Source organism: Microtus oregoni, unplaced genomic scaffold (genome assembly GCF_018167655.1).
Source record: "Microtus oregoni isolate MIOR12 unplaced genomic scaffold, Mior012 000077F_ref0000221, whole genome shotgun sequence".
Lineage (NCBI taxonomy): Eukaryota > Metazoa > Chordata > Mammalia > Rodentia > Cricetidae > Microtus > Microtus oregoni.
The window spans coordinates 5,107,994-5,128,879 of record NW_024544029.1 but is presented as its reverse complement, the minus strand read 5'-3'; the positions used below and the strand labels follow the sequence as shown (position 1 = coordinate 5,128,879).

At 45.6% G+C, this 20,886-nt stretch overlaps 1 long non-coding RNA gene across 2 annotated transcripts in view; it reads right to left on the bottom strand.

The window, feature by feature from the left end:
* The window catches only part of LOC121441458, a 40,656-nt gene that overhangs the window by 4,680 nt on the left and 15,090 nt on the right, over positions 1 to 20,886 (bottom strand). For both annotated transcript variants that reach the window (XR_005973463.1, XR_005973462.1), the window contains exon 2: positions 4,331 to 4,476. This is a non-coding gene — a long non-coding RNA (uncharacterized LOC121441458). The remainder of the gene's footprint in view (positions 1 to 4,330; positions 4,477 to 20,886) is intronic.

Genomic DNA, 20,886 nt, shown 5'->3' with positions numbered 1-20,886 from the left:
ATAGCCTACAGAATGGGAAAAGATCTTCACTAACCCCACATCAGACAGAGGGATGATCTCCAAAATATACAAAGAACTCAAGAAATTGGACACCAAAAGATCACATAATCCAATAAAAAAAAAATGGAGTACAGACCTAAACAGAGAACTCTCAACAGAGGAATCTAAAATGGCTGAAAGACACTTAAGGAAATGTTCAACATCCTTAGTCATCAGAGAAATGAAAATCAAAACAACTCTGAGATTCTATCTTACACCTGTAAGAATGGCCAAGATCAAAAATACTGATGACAACTTATGCTGGAGAGGTTGTGGGGAAAAGGGAACACTCCTGCATTGCTGGTGGGAGTGCAAGCTGGTACAACCCCCCTTTGGATGTCAGTATGGCGATTTCTCAGAAAATTAGGAAACAACCTTCTTCAAGGCCCAGTAATACTTGACAGAGAAACCCTGTCTCAAAAACAAAAACAACAACAACAAAAAAAAGACCCAGTAACACCACTTTTGGGTATATATCCAAAGGATGCTCAACCGTGCCACAAGGACATGTGCTCAGCTATGTTCATAGCAGCTTTGTTTGTCATAGCCAGAACCTGGAAACAACCTAAATGCTCCTCGGCCAAAGAAGGATAAGAAAAATGTGGTACATTTACACAACGGAGTACTACACAGCAAAAAAAATAAAAAAATAACGACAGCTTGAATTTTGCAGGAAAATGGATGGAACTAGAAAGCATTATTTTGAGTGAGGTAACCCAGACACAGAAAGACAATTATCACATGTTCTCACTCATAGGTGGTTTTTAAACATAAAGTAAAGAAAGCCAGCCTACAAACCACAATCCCAGAGAACTTAGACAACAATGCAGACACTAAGAGAGACTTACATAGATCTAATCTACATGGGAAGTAGAAAGTAGAAAAAGACAAGATCTGAGTAAATTGGGAGCATGGGGACTTTGGGGGAGGATTGAAGAGGGAAGAGTCATGGAGGGGAGCAGAGGAAAATGTAGAGCTCAATAAATATCAATAAAATAATAATAATAATAAAAGGATCTAGCCGGGCCGGGCGGTGGTGGCGCAAGCCTTTAATCCCAGCACTCGGGAGGCAGAGGCAGGCGGATCTCTGTGAGTTCGAGACCAGCCTGGTCTACAAGAGCTAGTTCCAGGACAGGCTCCAAAACCACAGAGAAACCCTGTCTCAAAAAACCAAAAAAAAAAAAAAAAAAAAAAAAAAAAAAAAAAAAGGATCTAGCCGGGAGTGGTGCTGCACGCCTTTAATCCCAGCACTCAGGAGGCAGAGGCAGGTGGATATCTGTGAGTTTGAGGCCAGCCTGGTCTACAGAGTGAGTTCCAGGGCAGGTTCCAAAGCTACACAAAGAAACCCTGTCTCGAGAAAGCACTTTTTAAAAATTATTTATTTATTATTTTTATTATGTGTTCATAACTCTGTGAGTTTATGTGTACCACCTGCATACAGTGCTTACAGAGGCCAGAGGCATCTGAAATCTTAGAAATGGAGTTACAGGCAGTTGTGAACCACGTGAATGTCGGAGCAGGAATCAAACTTGGTCCTCTGAAAGATCAGTAAGGACTCTATACTGCTGAGTTTTCGCTTCAGTCCTAAGTTTCTCTCTTTTTGAAAAGTACCAACAGGCAAGTTTTATTTGTTTTTTTTTTTTTTTGTTTTTTTTTTTTTTGTTTTTTCGAGACAGGGTTTCTCTGTGGTTTTTGGAGCCTGTCCTAGAACTAGCTCTTGTAGACCAGGCTGGTCTCGAACTCACAGAGATCCGCCTGCCTCTGCCTCCCGAGTGCTGGGATTAAAGGCGTGCGCCACCACCGCCCGGCTAACAGGCAAGTTTTAAATCTGTCTGTCTGTCTTATTTGGGTGGGAGTACTGTGGAGGGTAATGTACCGTTGGTACTTGCAATATCAGTAATCTCTTTCCAAGTGTATTCGAGGAATCAGTCTCAATCAGCAGGCTTGAGCTGTTAAGTACTTCTATCCCCTGAACCATTTGGCCTGGCCATGTTTTCAAATAGCAATCGTCATGAAAGCACAATGGGACTGGAGATACAGGTCAGTGGTACAATCCTTGGCTATGGTGCACAAGGCTCAGGGCTCAGGCGCTGCAAAACCCACAGAGAAGTAAATAAAATGTAAGGGAGATAATGGTGGATAGATACAATGAATACATGTTGTATAAATATATGAAACGTTAAAAGAATAAAATGTAACATTTTTAAAAGACAGGATGCTTCGGAACTAAAGAAAACGGGATAGCGACTCCAAAGGCGTGATGGCGGCGGGCTCACCCGCTGCGACAGAAATGGCCTGGTGGACACCGGGCAGTGGCCGCAGCGTCCGGACAGCGCCGCCTGCTGGTCAAAGCGGTAAAGAGCACCGCGCTGGGCAGCTGCCTGCAGGGCGTGGACCCTGCGCATTGCAGAGAGCCCATTCTTCACTAAGCAAGAACGTAAAAAGCTGAGGACATAGCCAGAGAGGTCCTTCTGCCGGGAAGAGAAAACTGATGCCTGCTATAGTTTGGGAAAGCAATGTCCCTGAGGGCTTTAGCGGCTTTAATGCTTCCAACAGTTAAAAAGGATGGGTTTGATTTTTATGATAACATTGCCATTTTAGACAACTCTAGTGGAGAATGGAAAAACGGAACCTGATAGGGGTCTGCTTTAATTTTATTTTACCTTGTATTAATGGGACTTACTAACTATTAAAAGAGGTTATAAGGCAGACTTGAAATATGAACAGGGCATGGCATTCTAAACGTGGAAGTGCTAGTCATTTCTTCCTGTCATTTTTATTCTAGGAACGGTGCGGTGAGATCTCTGGAGTCCCGCCTCCTCTCCCCACTTCCGTTTTCTCCTCACTCATTTGACAGGAGCCTCTGCACTCATCTCCTTAGAACACGTCATCACCATCCACTGGAAGAGTGGATTGTGGTACCACCTTTTCCCCCTATGGCTGAAGCCAGCAGGAAGATGACGGGCTGCTATCTGCTCTTGAGCCGGCCTGGTTGTCGGGAACTCTGCGGATGAAGCCAGATGAGCTCCTCCTTCTGTTGGCGTCATTGTGCAGGTGCCTTTTCAAGCACAGCTTTCGCCTGGTCCAACGATTAAGTCTTCCTTAGAGACTTCCACTACGAGTTTTGAGTTTTAAGAATCTTACACAATTTCGTTTTAGTTCCAGCAAGAGAATGCAGACCCACAGATGGGCGCTTCCATTGGACACTAGAACCTGCAATCGCGCAGTAGGCCAGGGCTGCCAGCAATATACCAGGGATCGGGGAGGCCCTTGAGGCCGTACTTCCCCTCTGAACTCTGACCACGAATGCAGCCTGGAAGAGAGGCAGCATTAGCTGTATACCCACCCAGTCCACCGTGTTCCAATGAAAAGTAGCAAACGGTTTAGGTCACAAAGGCACCGCTGGTTAACCCAGTGGGCCACAAAACAGACCAATAGACAAAGGTGTGGGAAAGGGAGGGATTCTAGATGAACACCAGGAGTCCTTTGTTTGGAGGACGAAAGCTGATATTTAGTAACTTTTAGTGAATAAGGCAGATAAACTTTTGTTTATCTGCAGAGAGGAAGAAGGGAATGCCTCCCTGTAACTCTATTGAAAGCGTCCTTCAGGGAGAAGGTACGAGAACAGAGCAGCTAAAAACTAGGAGACGATGCAGGCACACTTCTCCTGATTTGACCCTGGACTACTGAACCAAAGGTCACTAAACTAAGGCAGGACGGGGCTTGAGCCTCCCTGGAGGAGTCCCCAGAGGAAGTCTGGCTCACACAAAGCCAAGCCCTTCTTCACTGAAGGGGGGAGGGGAGCCGCTTTTTCTTTGTTGTTGAAGGTCTCTTCCAGGACACCCTGGTCTACAGAGCGAACTCAAGGACAGCCAGGGCTATATACAGAGAAACCCTGTCTGTCTCGGAAAAACAAAAAACAGGAAAAAGAAAGAAAAAGAAGAGTTCTCTCTTCTCTGTCTCTCTTCCTCCTCCCTTCCCCCTCTCTCTCACCTCCTCCTCCTCCAGCACCACCAGCTGCTCCCAAGAAGGAAGGCAAAATAAATTCCTCACTGATACCGCTCTGAGCCTCGAATCTTCCAGAGCCCTGAACTCTGACAAGCAAGGTCTAACCATATTAAGAATTCTAACCTGCTGTGCGTTCTGCTTTTCTCCTTCAGGAGTGCAAAACCCAAGGCCTTGTGCTCACTGCAGCAATTTTAATCCCCCACCCTTGGCGATTTTAATCTCAACTTCCAGACAAATTTTTCTGTGTCCTTCTCCTTAAAATGAAGTAAAATACAAAGCTCACCTTTAGAAGAGGCAATTCAGCCTTGATTGGAACTCGAAGCCTCACCAGGAGAGAAAGACTCCAGCCATCACACGCATTCCTTTCTCCATGTGCAAAATTAGTGTGTTGAGGAGTGCAGGGGCCTAAGCGAACCTCAGAGAAAAAACCTGTTACACAAGGAAGAGCTCTGACAGATGCAGAATGGGTGGGGACCCCATACCACACAATTATTATTTTTTTGGAAACAGGGTCTCTTTAAATTTTTTTTTGAATTTTGTTTATTGTTATTGTTTGTGTATGATGTGGGTGTCAAGAGTAAAAAAGAAAAAAAAGTTAAACCTCCAAAATCCCAGTTAGGGTTAGTCAGGTCATTTAGCCAAAGACCACCTCTTGGCTCCACCTTAGCTATGATAAAAAGACAGGAATCATAATTTAGTGAGAATTCATGTCCCTAGTGCAGCAGCTGGCAGGGCTGGGCCACCACAGCCACGTATTCTGAATTATTCTTGAAAAGCTGCTGGGCAATGTTGGTGCACACCTTTAATCTCAATATTTGGGAGGCAGAGGCAGGTGGATGGATCTCTGTGAAGTTGAGGCCAGAGTGAGTTCCAGGGCAGCTAGGAACCCTGTCACAAAAACAAATAAATAAAATAAAAAAATGCCCAGTGAACCATCTTCACAATCCTGGAGGAACTGGCAGCCCCTTTTGGGGCTCTTAGGTCTCCTTAATAAGATAACTTCAGAATGGACTCAAATGTAAGCTCGGGAACAATTTTATTAGCAGTTACAACCAAAGCAAGGCCAGGCAGACAAGCTGTAAATCTCCTGCCCAGAGGAGAATGGAAAAGGGAAAAACACACACAAAAAAAAATCCATTTGAGTTAAGCTGACACGGAGGTCAGAAACTACAGCAGCGAGGCAGACACTTTGAGCAAGAGAGAGGAGAAAAACTACCTTTCCTAAGTTCAGAGAAGCAGGTAGGCTTTGAAAGGAAACCTGGCAGCTCAGGACCCCAAGACCAAGTTCTCAGCACAAAGGAGATTGCCCCAGAGGGACAGAGGGGAGGGGTGAGGGATGGACGGGAGATAGAGGGTGGGGGACAAGGGAGAAGGGGCACTGGGGAAGGGGTATTTGTCCGGGGGGGGGGGGGGGACGACAAAGACTGCCTCTGGATAGAGAGGAAACTGGCTTACAGGAAAATGACCCTTGTAAAAGGTAGGAGGGGAAGCCCTGCCTTGGGATGAGGTGTTTAATTTTAATTGGGCATGTTAATTTAAGTGAGCCGAAGGGGGCTTCTGATTGCTGGATTTCAATACTTTGATAGCTGGACCTTGGTAGTCAGCCTCAGGAGGAGGGATTGGCCAAATAAGGGAACAGACCCTGTGGCTAGCTTCAGGAAGGTAATCAATGCAGCGGGAACTGGGGGAAAGTGCAGGCCTGCCAGAGCCACTGCTCCTGTGGGATAGTGAGTGTCTCTTCTGGTTTATGAAACTGGCCAGGTGTAGCCCTGCAACTACCCTGCTGAGGTAGAAATTCTGGGAAGGAAAGGCATTATCTCATTAAGGTATATTTAGTCCATCTTCTCTTTAGAATGGCGTCTGGTGACCTGCTTCCTAGAGGTGGTCCTGGAGCCAGGTCATTGGCCCACCCAACAAAAAAGTCAGGTCTCCAGTCAGGCCAGAGCTTTCAGCCTCTTTAGTCCTTTCTTATTGCTGTGTCACTGCCTCAAAATGGAGGATCTTTGTAGCCCCACATCCTTGATCCAGACTTAAATTCAAAATTGTCTCCCAGTTGGGCGGTGGTGGCGCATGCCTTTAATCCCAGCACTTGGGAGGCAGAGGCAGGTGGATCTCTGTGAGTTCGAGGCCAGCCTGGTCTACAAGAGCTAGTTCCAGGACAGGCTCCAAAGCTACAGAGAAACTCTATCTTGGAAAAAAATAAAACAAAGCAAACAAAGTAATTCAAACTGGGCATAACGGGGCACACCTGTACCCAGCACTCTGGGGGCCAAGGCAGGAGGACCTCAAGCCAACCTGGCTGCAAAGTGAAACTCTGTCAACAAGAAAAGAATGGAGAATGCTTGGTGGGTAGGACCGAGCTCAATCTCTAATGCTTCAAATAAATAACACACAAAACCAAAAGACAAGACAAAAAGAAAAATGTAGCACTGCCCCTTTAAAAGAAAAGCATTCCACATTGTTTCTCTCTGAGCTAAGCCTGGAATTAAGGCGAACCGGCTGGCTCAGGCCTCAGAGTCACCCAGCCCAAGCTCTCTGCCCATCTGCTGCCGACTGGTTTTCAGGCCGAAATTCACAAGTGGCTTCCAACAGCTGAAATGATCTTTTTTTATCGAATTGGAATTTCAGTTTGGGGCTGGGATGAGTTGAGTCGCTTGCACACACCCTAAAAACAGGTTCTGTAGATTAGAGAAAGAGTTCTCTGAGTGGAGAGGGCTAAGCAGCCAGTTCTGAAACCACACAGGTTTGTTTCCTGAACATTACCCACAAATCAGGCTCTTTGCGTGAATAGCACAGCTAAAATAGTTCTTCCTGGATTTCACCAGCCAGCTAAATATCCGCTTGTGTTGTGCTCAAAACAATGGGATATCTGCATACCGCGGGCGAGCTGAGGGCGGGGACGGGGCAGCTGCTGGGCAGCTGCCTCAGCCTCAGGCAGCCCCTACGACCTGCTGGTTAGCCCTGGAGAGACCCTCCCAAAGGCTCCCTTTCACAGGTGAGGTCCAGCTAGAACAAACGGGCAGATGTCATGGGTTTATATTTACCTTTGTAGTCAAAGGAAAATTTAAACAGATATTGAGCATGAATGTTCATAATTCTGCCTGTGTTGGCTGAAGTCAGTTACCTCTACAGTGGGTCTCTAGCAGAGTTTTCAACTGTGGGGCTCAAAATTCTCAAAATATATTACCTCATATTTAAAAATCAAAATGATAATTTTATGGACAAAAATCTCTGTTTTAAACTTTTTCTTTTCTTTTTTTTTTTTTTTTTTTTTGGTTTTTTAAGACAGGGTTTCTCTGTAGCTTTGAAGCCTGTCCTAGAACTAGTTGTTGTAGACCAGGCTGGCCTCGAACTCACAGAGATCCATCCACCTGCCTCTGCCTCCCGAGTTTGGGGATTAAAGGCGTGTGCGTAGATATAGATAGAGATAGAGATAGATATAGATATATCCAGCCTGTGCTTTATATTTTCCACATATACAGCAAGGCATTAGACATGCAGCAGGCACCCCAAGAAGTTATGTTTTGTAAAAACACATTAGCCAGGTGCAATGGCACACACATGTATTCCCAGCATTCAAGAGACAGAAGTAGGAGGATCAGGAATTCAAAGACAGCCTCAGCTACTTGAGACCACGTCAAAAGAAACAGAGCAACTCACAAAAGCATTAAAGGGACCGTGAATGCTCTATCCGGAGTTTAGACCACACGTCTGCACAGCCTAGCAGCACACACATCATTACACCCAAACTGTGCTAAGTACTTTCCGTTCCTGTGTCCTCTCTTCCAGAATTGCAGGCCATAGAGGGCAGCTGTGAGGGCTGAATGAGGTGGGGCTTGGAAAAGGCCACACGTTCCTGTTACCCTTATTTTATATGAGACAAACATCACCCCAGCCACAGCTAATCCGCATCACTGAGCAGCCAGTCTCTCCTTCCTTTAGTATAGTTTTCGTCTGTTGCTGTTGTTCTCGCTGCGTGCTGTGTGGCGTTTTTGCTTTGTTTTGTGTTAGACAAAGCTGGCTTCTTCAGTCTCCCGAGGGCTTGGATTACAGGTGCGCAGCACTATGTCACCTTTCCAGGGCATCCAGGTCACACCCATAGCTCCGTTTGAAAGGAAAGGCCGTCTCAAGAGAAGTGCAAAGCCGGGCGATGGTGGCGCACGCCTTTAATCCCAGCACTCGGGAGGCAGAGGCAGGCGGATCTCTGTGAGTTCGAGACCAGCCTGGTCTACAAGAGCTAGTTCCAGGACAGGCTCCAAAGCCACAGAGAAACCCTGTCTCGAAAAACCAAAAAAAAAAAAAAGAGAAGTGCAAGCACAATTCAGTACCCAGGCTTGCTGGTCTTTCTGTGTGCTACTTCACATCAGAGTCTCAGCACCACCCTTGGGAGTCCGTTACTAACGTCTCAGACACAGGAACAAATGACTGGGCAGTGGTGGGTTAACAATCGGGAGGCAGGGGTATAACAAATGCACAGGCCTGGGGCTCAGGGTGCCGAGATGGGTTCCTTCCTCCATTCCTGTCTGTTGCTAGTAACGCTCTGATCAGCCATAAAGCCTGTTCCAACCTGCCCCGGGGGAACACAAACCCAGTTAGGTGTTGACTTACGCCATGAAGTCATTTCTAGAGCGCAGGCACGAGGGTGAGTAAAACCAAGCGAGGGTGGCCACTGACACCCTGTGCTGCAGCCAGAAGGAATGAGATGCAAACAACCCATGAAAGGAGCTCCAACGGAGCAGACAAAAAACAAGTCAAACAGAAAGTACAGCATGGAACCATTTCTGTTTCTAAGGGTCACACAAAACAGTGAGGGCACGGCACGAATGCACGGACATCCTTGACTACTGAAGCCTGGACAGGCTTGAGTTTATTAACGTAATGGGTGTGCAGAAGAAAAGGAACAAAGGATGGGGGTGGGGGAGCAGACACTGTCAGAAAATAAAAGATCAAAATACATAAATTCTAATAAACTTTTTTTTAAAGAAAATAAAAGATCACCCACACGCAGGAAAGGAAGTGGTGTGAACACACCAGGCTAACAGCCTTGGCCTCATCCGTATCCATGGAGACCGAGAGACCAGAAGACAGACGTCGGGTTAACACCTTATTATGAATTCAGTGGTTTTGAGTATTTAGTGTTTCCTATCTCAACCGGAGGAGTTCTGACATTCTGGGCTCTTGGCTGCATCTCTTTGTGTTGCTGGACTAATCCCCTTCACCACTGAGTGAAGAGAATAGAAATGCGGGCCACTGAAATGCCATGACAACAGGGACAGGCAAGTTCCACTCTGCTGCTTACCCTTCCCTGCTAGCTCTTCCTCTTTTACCTTTAGGACACCTGTATGCCCCACACTACGCTGTACTTTGCTCACTACTAAATTCCCACACCAGAGATGGCCGCATTAAATTAATAAAGCATCGGAATTTGGTATATTAGCTTAACAGATAGGCCTTGCTTATTTGAAATATTAGATTGTGCAAATGTATATTTTTAAGCATCAATTGTGTAATTCATTTTTAATTTAAGAAACACACTCAACAGGATTTTAAAAAATAGATCTCTCTTCCCCCCACGAAACCCAGTTTTGATACAAGAAATAAATCACCCTGATGAGAGAGGCCATTTAAAGTACAAATCAAAACTACAATTAAATACATTTGCATCTTACAATGTGTTTACTCTTGACTAATAAAATTTCAGATGGCTCTAAAGTTTCAGCAGCTGAATGGTAAGCTCGTATTACAGGACTTCAAAGAGAGAAATGCTAAAGTCACTGGGATACCTCATACAAAGAAGAACCTAGCACACATCGCCACGTCCAAGCCACTCACGATGTAACCAAATCCTGCGTCAGCCTCACCTCAGAAACAGACCCAAGCTCTCTTCTGCCATTGCTGGACGCCCACGAATTTAAAAAGCCAAGAGATCTGGAGATTTCTGGTGAGGTAAATGAGAATCCGGTTAGACATGTCTTACACGTTGAGTTGAAGAAAGAATTGATCGGAAGGACCCACTTTCAAGCACAGGAAACACACATCCCACCTGACTCCTCCACCTCGTTAAATGGACTGTCAGTTAGGAGCTGGGTACCACTGTTCACTGTCTTCTCCTCTAACTAGATCTGACAGATTGCTCTTTCTGGCATGACCCCGCCGTAATGCCTTTGGGATCAGAACCCCTCATCCTAGTCAACAGATGACAGAAATATCCCCATGGGCTTCCAATCTGTTCCCTGCTTTCTTTGGCTCTTTTTGTAAAAGCTCCTGGCAGTCCGAGTTTCCTTATCCTCAATATTGTGAAACCGAGCGCCTGAACAGGCAGGCTATGGGACTATTGTTTCGTGATACTTTATGTTGTTCATAGTTAACACTGTGACTTTTGTTTTTTTCTGCAAGCCTCCGAGGGAGTAGGTGGGCACACTCCCCTCTTCTCTTCTTTCTGTCTTCCCTTTCTTTGTTTCAGCAGGGTCTCTTGTACCTCAGCTTCCCTCTTCAGCACTGCGGCTGAGGACGACCTTGAACTTGGAGTGTGTGCGCCACAGCCAGTTTTATTCAGGTGAGGATCTAACCTAGGGATTGTACATGCTAGACAAGCACTAACCTAGTCTCAAACCTGCAAGATGGCTCAGTGGGTAAGGTCACTGCCTAAAGATGCGAGTTCCATGCGCAGACCCCACATGACGGAAGGGAAGACTACTGTCCCGCACACTGACTACACACACACACACACACACACACACACTGACTACACACACACACACTGACTACACACACACTGACTACACACACACTGACTACACACACACTGACTACACACACACATTGACTACACACACACTGACTACACACACACACTGACTACACACATACTGACTACACACACACACTGACTACATACACACTGACTACACACACAAACTGACTACACACACACTGACTACACACACACACACTGACTACACACACACTGACTACACACACACACACTGACTACACACACACACACTGACTACACACACACTGACTACACACACACACACTGACTACACACACAGACTACACACACTGACTACACACACACACTGACTACACACACACACACACTGACTACACACACATACACATACTGACTACACACACACACACTGACTACACACACACACTGACTACACACACACACACTGACTACACACACACACTGACTACACACACACTGACTACACACACACTGACTACACACACACACTGACTACACACACACACTGACTACACACACACACTGACTACACACACATACACACACTGACTACACACACACACACACTGACTACACACACACACTGACTACACACACACACTGACTACACACACACACACACACGGTGGCATACACAGAAAATAAATAACTGAGTAAAAACATTATTTTGAGAGCTGGGCAGAGGGGGCGCACACCTTTAATCCCGGCACTCAGGAGGCAGAAACAGGCAGATCTCTGTGAGTTTGAGGCCAGCCTGGTCTACAGAGGGAGTTCCAGAATAGGCTCCAAAGCTACAGAGACAGCCTGTCTCGGAAAAAGACAAAACAAACAAACAAAAAAACCCAAACCAAACTAAACAAACAAACAAATATTATTTTGAGATAAGGTTTCACTATGTAACTCTGGCTGACCTGGAATAATCTATGTAAACCAGGCTGGCCTAGAACTCAGAGAGTCACCTGCCTCTGCCCTCCAAGTGCTGGAAGTGTGTAACACCCAACATCATGACCCTACCAAACACAGAGATGTATACACACATATATAATCGCATATGCATATATATACACATATACATGAATATATATGAATGAGATCATCTAATCTAACAGCTTCATGGGGGGTGGGGTAAGCAAATGTGGGGTGGAACTGACAAGCCAGAGGCAGTTAAATTAGCAGCCACTAAACCCTGACACTGAACAAGAGCCTGCTGATTCCTGAGTCCTAGCCTGGCTTCCTTTGGTGTAGCCCCATCCCACACTGGTCAAGAAAATCCTTCTTTCACCGAGGAAGAAATTCTCAGGCGAGGACAGTATTTTCTGAACTACTTTCCTTGCAGAGAGCTCTTACAATAGAGGCTGAGTCACCAAATAGCGCTGGACTCTTGGGGACAACAGGCTCAGGAGTGGCCCTGGATGGCTGTGACCTTGGTTTGAGGAACTATAAGCAAGAGTCACTATTAGAGCCTGAATCTCAGCACTCTGGAAGCAGAGGCAGGGGGATCTCTGGGCAACCAGGGCATCAGAGACACACTGTCTCAAACAAACAAACGAACAAAACAAAACAAAAGTGGGAAGAGAAAAAGAAAGAAAAGAAAGAGGAAGAAGAAAAGAAAAAGAAAAACAAAGTAAAAACCTCAGAAAAAGGAGATTGGTGAAAATATGAAAAGTGGGGAGGATGGCACACGCCTTTAATCCCAGCACTCAGGAGGCAGAGGCAGGCGGATCTCTGTGAGTTCGAGACCAGCCTGGTCTACAGAGCTAGTTCCAGGACAGGCTCCAAAGCCACAGAGAAACCCTGACTCGAAAAACCAAAAAAAAAAAAAAAAAAAAAAAAGAGGGGAGGAGTCTCATTGGGGCCTCATAGGAAGCAAGGACGTATGTGATCCAAACTGGTTGTTTGGTTGTTTTTCTTTCTTATTTATTTTGGGGGTTTGTTTTGTTTTGAATGTCCTGGAACTCACTCTGTAGACCAGGCTGGCCTCGAACTCACAGAGATCCCTGCCTCTGCCTTCTGAGAGAAGGGATTAAAGGATTGTGACACTACACCCAACTATAGTTGTTTTTTTTTTTTTTACTTTTTTTCCTATTTTATTCTATGTGAATAAACATTTTGTCTTCATGTATGTATGTGTACCATATGTATGTCCAGTTCCTTGGGAGGCCAGAAGGCTCATCAGATCCTTGCGACAGCAGTTAGTAGCATGGGTGCTGGGAACCAAGCCAGGCTCTTCTGTGAGAGCCAATTCTCTTAACCATGGGATCATCTCTTCAATCCCTTAAACTGCATTTTTTTTTAAAATTTTTTTTATTTATTTACTTAACTTTATTATGTTTGTTGGTGTGAAGGTGTCAGATCTCATGGAACTGCATTTTCAGACAGTTGTGAGCTGCCATGTGGGTGCTGGGAATCGAACCCGGGTCCTCTGGAAGAGCAGTCAGTGCTCTTAACCGCTGAGCCATCTCTCCAGCCCCCTTAAACTGCATTTTTAAAAGTGTGCATTTGTTTATTATTTTAATTTTAGTTTATGTGTATATGTATGTGTGCATGTGTTTATTATTTTAATTTTAGTTTATGTGTATATGTATGTGTGCATGTGTTTATGTGCACCACACACATCTGGGAAGCCTTGGAGGTCAGAAGAGGTGTTGGGGGATGGGAGAGATGGTTTAGCAGGTAAGAACTGGTTTTCCCAGAGGGCCTGAGGTTCATTTCCCAGTACCAACATAGCAACTCCAGTTCTGAAGGATCTGAAGCCCGGTTGTGGCCTCCACAGGCACTACATACATATGGTGCACACACATACATGCAGGCAAAACAGCCATACACATAAAAACAAACTTTTTTTTTTTTTTTTGGCTTTTCAAGACAGGGTTTCTCTGTAGCTTTGGAGCCTGTCCTGGAACTAGCTCTTGTAGATCAGGCTGGCCTCAAACTCACAGAGATCTGCCTGCCTCTGCCTCCCGAGTGCTGGGATTAAAGGCATGTGCCACCATCGCCCGGCTTTTTTTTTTTTTTTTTTTTTTTTTTTGCATGAAGAAGAGCCATTTAATCCTCCAGGACTGGAGTTAGACAGTCTTGGAAACCAAACCCAGGTCTTCTGCAAGAGCCTTCCCCGCAGGCCCTGAAGATCACACCTGTTTTTCTGTATGTGCGTGCACAGCATATGCCACAGTACATGGAGGTCACAGAACTCCCTGAGGAAGTCTGTTCTCTCCTCTAAACATGTGGGTCCCAGAGAATGAACTCATGTCATCAGGTTCAGGTTTGGTAACAAGAGCTTTTATGTGCTGAGCCATCTCACTGTCCCACCAAATTGCATTTTAGAACATTCTGGTGCTAAGGCAGGCCATGGCTTAGGAGCCTGGCCAGAAAGGGACTAGCCACAAGAAAAAGACTGAAAGAGAACAATGCCAAGATAACTTTTCTCTTCTATTTTCTTTTCTTCCTTCCTTCCTTTCTTTTTTTAGACGAGAGTCTTACTGTGTTGTTCATGGAATTCTTGAATGCCTGGGCTCAAATAACCTTTCCCTTCTCTCTGTCTGCCAAGCAACATGGACACCAGCAATGCCATGTGCTCAGCTTTGATACCGACATTTCTGTTTTATCTATTGAGACAGGAGTCAATCTGTGTATCCCTGGCCTGGAACCTGATATGTAGACCAGGCTGGCCTCACACTCACTATGTTCCTGTTGCCTCTGCCTTCAGATCACAGGCCTGTGCCATCGTGCCTGGCTCTGACTGAGGAGTGGGAGACTTGAGAGTGGTTCAGGTGGTAAAATAGTTACATAGCATGTACAATCTCCTGTTGCAGAATATTCTTTTACACTGTGTGAAGATGTGTCATTGTGATTGGTTGAATAAAGGACAGAATGGTCAACAGCTCAGCAGGAAGACAGAAAGGACTCTGGGAAGAAGAAAGGTGGAGTCACTAGCCTGGTGCAGAGGAAGCAGGGCATGCAGGAGGAGAGGTGAAAGGCAGGAGCCACATGGCAGTACACAGATGAATAGAAATGGGTTCATTTAAGTTATAAGAGCCAGTGGGACAAGCCTAAGCTATAGGCTAAGCTTTCATAGTTAAAGATAAGTCTCCATATCATTTTTTTTTTGTGAGCTGTTGGTCCCCAAAAAAATCCATCTACGAGCCCGGCGGTGGTGGCACATGCCTTTAATCCCAGCACTCAGGAGGCAGAGGCAGGCAGATCTCTGTGAGTTCGAGGCCAGTCTGGTCTACAAGAGCTAGTTCCAGGACAGGCTCCAAAATCACAGAGAAACCCTGTCTCGATAAAACAAAACAAAACAAACAAACTAAAAAATCCATCTACAATCCTAGTACCACATGAAGGTGTGACAGTCAATTGTAACCCAGAATGAATAATTACACTGGGTCCAGAAGACTCAAGATATAGTTGTCCTATGACCTCTGCATATGCACTGTGGTATACACATGCTTGCACAACACACACACACACACACACATACACACACACACACACACACACACACACATTGTAATATTAAATACTGTTCTGGGGCTGGAGAGATGGCTCAGAGGTTAAGAGCACTAGCTGTTCAGAGGTCCTGAGTTCAATTCCCAGCAACCACATGGTGGCTCACAACCATCTGAAATGAGATCTGGTGCCCTCTTCTGGCCTTCAGGGATACATGTAGGCAGAACACTGGATACATAATAAATTTTAAAACATTAAATTATTTTCTGGCTGAGGTCTTCTACCTAAACTCAATTATTTGTATTTAGGTTTCTTTCTCCCTCTTCCTGTGCCCTCAGCAACAGGTTGATCTTTTTGAGCTCAGCCTGGCATGCAGGATTCTCTCTAACACCAGACCCAGTGCCTTTACTTTGCCAAGATGACGACTTCCACTAAGAAAGCCAATTGTGTCAGAGATCAGCTCGTGTGTCACCTCTCCGGACCTTTCCTTTTCCCCTACTCTGTGGTTTTGGGCTGGCCTCGGTTGCAGCAATCCTCTTGGGTCAGCGTCCTAAGTGCTGGGTTACAGATCTGAGTCGCCAAAGCTAGCAAACAAACACATGCTCTTTGAACACCCTTCTGTTGCATTGCTCCATTGATCCAGGTCTCTAGTGACGGTTTTCTTGTCAGTGCTGTAAGCTTAAACTCTGCCTTACAGGCCTTCGAAGCTGGAGCAGCCAGTCCCACCGGCTTCCCCTAGCAGGGCAGGATGACAGGACGGCTGCTTCATCCTCTAGGGCAAGGTCCTGTTCACCCCTCTTCTACCACTTTCTTCAAGCACATCTCAGAGGTCATTCAAAGCCAGCTTCAAGGTCATTCCTCCCTAAGATCTTGCTTTCCCAGTCCACGTTCTCCTGAAGCCCTCAGTCGAAAGTATCTAACTTAGCACTTAATTATATATGCTTATGTTACATAATTCACTGGGCTTCTGATGATGTGGCTTAGTCATGTTTCCCTCAACTAGATTATACATGTATTGAGAGTAGGAACATAATTAAGTCATCTTTAAGTCATAAGTTCTGGGACTCAGCTACACTCCAGTCCCAGCTATCTCTCCGTCATCGAGCAAATGGCTCATCTCTCTTGTCCATGTCTTAACGCCCAAAATTAACATAGAAATAAAATTTCAAGCCTTCCTGGGTTATAGGGTGAGGCTCTATCTCAAAAAGAAAAACTAGCAGAAACATAGAAAACATGTAACGTGCCTACTTCTTGTGAATGGCATGTAGAGCTTCAGAGAGGCAAGAGGTCCCAGGACAGTTCCAGGCCAGCCTGGGCTACAGTGTGAGATTCTGCTTCAAAAGGCAAAATATAATTTTAAAAGTAATAACAGCTGAGTATACAGCTCAGCGGTAGAAAGCTTGCTTAATATTCTTGAGGCCCTAGGTTCAGTCCCTAGGATGACACAACACACATACACACACACACACACACACACACACACACACACACACAATAATACTAATAAAAATGACAGGTTCTTTTCAAATACATAAGAGATTTGGAAACTTGGCTTGAAGCAAGTTAGTGTATCTGGGGGCTGAGGATCTAGATGGCTTAGCTGTTAAGGGCACTTACTACTTCAGAGGGCCTGAGTTTGGTTCCCAGCACCGCAACAGGAGACTTACACCTGCCTGTAACTCCTGCTGGGGGCTGGTAATTCAGATCTCACTTCTGGCCTCTTTGGGGACAAAAGCACACACTCACACACAAAAATAATAAAATCTTAAACAAACAAACAAAACCCTAATGTGCTTACATAGATAATTATTATAAAATATTTACTGGGAACATTAGACTTCCCAACATTTGAGAAGCATCCTAGCACTTCCTGTGGAGGCCAGGTGAGGAACCAGGAGGGTTCCTTTGACAGTGTAGGTCTCCAGAAACAAGCACTGACGATTAAACAGAACAGAGATGCCTACTCTGTGTGCTGCTACCAGTAACTTACCAAGAACCAATAGGAGAAAGTCCCCGAGGCTCAACGGCCAGGTGCACTGGCTGCTCTTTCAGAGGTCCCAGGTTCAATCCCCGGCACCCGTGTGGTGGCTCACCATTGTAACTACAGTTTCAGGAGACCTGATGTCATCTTCCGACTTCCTCAGCTACCTCGCATACACATGAAGCACACACGTACAGCAGGCTAAACACTCAGGCACAGGAAATAAAAAGTTCATAAACCTTTCCATAAAAAGTTGCAATTTGTGTGGTTTTTCTTTTGAATGCATGTTCTCAAAGGACAAACAAAATTCCTGCACCCAAAGCTCCGTAGCTGAGGCGACAGTGTGTCTAAGACAATAATAAAGGTGAAGAGAGAGTAATTAAAGACCCAAGGCCAAGCTCCAGACACCCTGTTATTACATTTTACATTAAGTCAGTTACCATGGCCCTCTCCTTATTACTTTAAGCTGCGTCGACCAGCTTGTTTTGAAGGGCAGAAGTCTTTGTGTCTCATGTGGTTCCTGGACTGCATCCTATGAAAATCTCCGGGGGGGGGGTTGCTATAGAGAAGAGGAATTACTGCTGTCCCCAGGAATATGTGACTGCGGTAGCTGACAGTGCCTAGAAGGCCATCAGGCTGTGCAGGACCCACACCACCATCATAAGATAAGCATACTTGCTTATCTGTGAGATGATAACCCACCCCCATGCCTACTCTCTAGTATGCTTAAATATCATATTTCCAAAGGAAAGATTAAAAATTAAGAGCTGATTGGAAAACAGAATGGATGTGTGGTTTTAGGATGGGCAAGACACCGCACTGAGTTCCAGCTCTCCTGCTCTGTGCTTTCCTTTGTCCAGACCTATAACGTGCTGTAGCGAGTCAGTTTCAGCTGAGGGGTGAACATGCCTGGCTTCCAGCCTCTCTCTGTCACCACCAGATTCTGCTTCTTTGGACTCTGCTTTTCTGACCTAAGATTTCTCATCAGTAAGATGACCACTGAGGATTAGTTAGGAAAGCATCTTGAATTCTTTCTTCCTTTGCCCTGTGTGCCCACCGACCCTTGCCTCTGACTTTCAGTTCTGGCTATACAAAAACAATGGTTTTCTTTTGGGTGGTGGTGCTGGTTTTTAAGACAGGGCTTTCTGTGTATCCATGGCTGTCCTGGAACTCCCTCTGCAGACAAGCTTACCTTGAACTCAGTCTACGCTTCCGGAGTATTGGGATTAAAGGCGTACACCACCACCGCCTAGAAAAAGCATTGTTAAACCTAAATTTGCCAGCTAAAACGATGTGCTCTTTATGTCTTTCCCCACCCCCATGAAGTATCTAGGAAGCATTTGGGGATGTTTGGATCCAAATCGGTCATTTCAAAGGCACAGGTAGAATGGTGACACCGAATGTCTGGCCGTGTGGAGCTGTCTCAAGAAATGTCCCACCCAAGCCAAACAGTCCTTCCACGGAGAGCTGATGGATACACCATCTCTCTTTCCCTTCTATTTTCTCAGAATTCAGATTGCTCTGGAGTTGCCATGATAGCTTTTAAGCATACTGGGCCTTTCAGTGCAGCCCTCTGCTAGACTTTGGGAGCCAGCAGTCAGCGGTGAGAAAAGGCTAGGTCAGCTCTCTGTGTGTCGGTTGCTAGGCAGCACCATTCCCCTGGGATGTCTCCTGGCACCCACCCAGCCTGGCTCTCAACATCAAGCTGCTCTCTGTGCTTCCAGTAAGTTATGCGTAATCTTCTCCCTTGCGCCTCTTCTCTGGGAGACCTTCGCCCATGCCTCTCAAGCCAGGATGAAAAGGAAACATACCCGAAGCTTTAGGAAAACAAATTTTAAATGCCCACCAAATAATCGTCCCTTTTCATGGTTCCCAGCTCACACCATTTAAAGCATAATTTGAATTATGGCCCCTTCAGTTTGTGAGGCTTCCTTACATTATGTTAATTGCCTTTTTAAAGCGGTCCAGCCGTAAGCAACTGGCCTCTGTGGAGAACATTCAGTTGAGGAACAAAGGGGAAGGTATGCCATTCCCGGGGCAATGCCACATGAAGGACTGGCAGTGACTTGTATGGCTGTGGCTGCAGAAACTCAAACAATGTTCCCCAAAGGTAAAAGGACCAGACTGTCCGAGAGCGCCAGGCACCAAGTCAGCACTAAAACAGAGCAAAACAGAGTTCCTATTTAACCAAACAAGACAATAGTTAACCTGAATAGCAGTCCAAACAGACACGGTATTGCTGACAGGAAAACCTCTGAAATGCCGGGCCTCTAGTTACAGTCTGAGGGAACACAATCCCACTTCCCAGAAATACACAGAATGAGGTCAAGCATGGTGTTCTCTATGGCAGTCACCATTCCAGTCATAGGCATCTGCTGAATTCTGCACAGTGGGCCATTCCAGTTGCTTCGTCACCGAGTTCATGCAAGCCGCATGTGTCCTAGGGCTTTAAAATTAAGGCAGGGATTTCCCCTCTCATATTCTACTGGTGGGGAAAAAGACCCAGAAGGGCCAGAAGTGAGTACAACCAGAAAGTCTCAAGCTTTGACTTCAGTCCCTGTCAAGCAAGAGCGGTTCCTCTTTGGTGATAAATGCCTGTAATATCAGAACTGGAAGCCCAGGTATTCAAAGCTAGCACCTGCTTTATATGAAATTAGAACCAACAAGAGCTACATTACATAAGATCCTTACTAAAGACAACAACAAAACAAGGCCGGGTGGACGGTTCACCTGGTAACCGCGTGTGTTACAGAGCTTGACGATCTGAGCTCTGCGCCCAGAACTGACATGGTGGAGAGAACCAGTCCCCAAAATATGTGTATTTGAGATGAGGGCTCATTAAATTGCCAAAGGCTTGTCTCAAAATGCCCGTCTTCCTGCTGCAGACCTCCAGGTACAGCGGATTGTACCACCCTGGGCCTGGCGGTTCTCACACACAGTGGCAGGCAAAGCAAAGGACACGGTCAACAAGACAAAACGACAGCCTACAGAATGGGAAAAGATCTTCACCAACCCCACATCAGACAGAGGGCTGATCTCCAAAATATACAAAGAACTCAAGAAATTGGACACTAAACACAACACACAACAACAGCAACAATAACATAAATAAATGTAGTGGGGGAAAAGGACTCTGAACTTGTGTGTGGTGGGGATGTGTACTTCCATGCCCAGCACAGTAATAAGCGTTTCCTTTTTATTTTGTTTTATTTATTTATTTTGGTTTTTCGAGACAAGGTTTCTCTGTAGCTTTTGGAACCTTTCCTGGAACTAGCTCTTGTAGACCAGGCTGGCCTCGAACTCACAGAGATTCACTTGCCTCTGCCTCCCGAGTGCTGGGATTAAAGGCGTGCGCCACCACTGCCCAGCAACATTTCTTTTTTAAATTGTATTTTACTTTATTTTATGTGTATAGGTGTTTTGCCTGCTGTATGCCTATGTACCACATGTGTGCCTGGCCCTGAATAGGCCAAAAGAGGAGGTGGGACCCTTTGGAATGGAATTACAGATGGTTGTGATCAACCTGTGGGCACTAGGAACTGAACTCAGGTCCTCTGGAAGAGTAGCCCATGCTCTTAACCACTGAGCCATTTCTCTACCCAGACAGATGTTAATAAACATATTTTAAGTAATTGCTATGTACCAGACTCTG